The following is a 1,314-nucleotide window of genomic DNA, read 5'->3' on the forward strand; positions in this document are numbered from 1 at the left end:
GGGGGGGGGGGGGGGGATATGGTGGGAAGAGGGGTTTGGTCTGCCAGAGAGTGTGGAATATCATCTGGTGGAGCGAGGTGGATGAGGCGGGTGGGAGTTTCTTTTCCAGAGGGCGTAGAGGGGCTATGATGATGAAAATGGCTGTAACTCTTTAGCAAAGTGAGCTTTAAAAGGCTGTAAGTGGACACCTCGTGGTATCTGAGGGCTGACTCCTGGCTGACGAGACCCCGCGACCCCGGCGTATTTATCGTAATGGAGCACAGCTGGGCCGTAGCTTCGATGGGTTAATGGCCATGTGACAGCTTTCGGCATGGGGGGGGAGCGGGCGTTGTTGTGTGTATGTGTGCGCATGCATTTTTATTTACTTGTGCACTCTACTGAATGGCACGCAGGGGCCACACTTGGGAGGGCGGGACTCGCTGCTGCGTCTCCACTCTCTCTCTCTTTCTCTCTCTCTCTCTCTGCCAGGCCAGATGGCTCCTGTCACCGAGAGAGATGGGAGGAGCGATGGAAGGAAAAAGGGGGGAGGAGGGGAGCCCTGAGTCGCCCCCTTAACAGCGCCAGAGTGGCCCGTCCCCAGAGCCACCACATCTGGAGACAGCCTGCAGCTGGCTCACCCCCGTTTCCTCCGTCCTCGTTCCCTTTCCCTGCTTGGCGCACGTTCACTTTCTCACTGTGTTTTTCCAGATGGGGGGGAGGAGGGGGTGGTGGTGTCGGTTTGTGCCCATATTTCAGCAACTTTAGTGTGTGTCTGCGGGGGGGGGAGGGGCCGGAGGGAGTGAATGAAGGAGGGATAAGAGGAGGCGGTGGTGGCGGTGGCGTGAAAGCGTAGCAAAATATAATTTTATTTTATGACTGCACCAGCCGCTGAGAGTTGTGGGTTTTTGTATTTGTGATATTTCTTTTTTTAATCCTCCCCAAGTAAAAAGGCAGAGTGAGAGTGTTCGTTTTTCTTCCTTTGCTGTTGCTGCAACTGATCCAGGGGCCACATGGGGGCCGTTCCTACCTGGAAAATAAAGCCTGCTCCCCCCCAAAAATAAAATGCACTCATTTGCATTCCCATGCTGTAATTTAGCCTCTCTGTCGTTCTCTTTCTCTATCTCACTGTCCCTCATCCCGACATCCTTTCAGCCCGGGTCCTCGCGGTTCCACAGGGATTGGAACGTGGGAGGGGAAGAGAGGAGGGGCGGCAGAGAAAACAAAAGCAGAGCGGCAGTGTTGACTCAGGGTTGTTATCTGGACCGCTGCTGAGAGGGTGGGGGGGCTCGTGTGTGTGTGTGTGTGTGTGTGTGTGTGTGTGTGTGTGTGTGTGTG

General features: G+C 55.2%; 1 protein-coding gene across 1 annotated transcript in view; it reads left to right on the forward strand.

Moving 5' to 3' along the window:
- The window catches only part of LOC116381094 (C-terminal-binding protein 2-like), a 78,898-nt gene that overhangs the window by 53,723 nt on the left and 23,861 nt on the right, over positions 1-1,314 (forward strand). The gene's annotated exons all lie outside the window — the stretch shown is intronic.

Source organism: Anarrhichthys ocellatus, unplaced genomic scaffold (assembly GCF_004355925.1).
Source record: "Anarrhichthys ocellatus isolate YVR2014 unplaced genomic scaffold, GSC_Weel_1.0 scaffold4, whole genome shotgun sequence".
NCBI lineage: Eukaryota > Metazoa > Chordata > Actinopteri > Perciformes > Anarhichadidae > Anarrhichthys > Anarrhichthys ocellatus.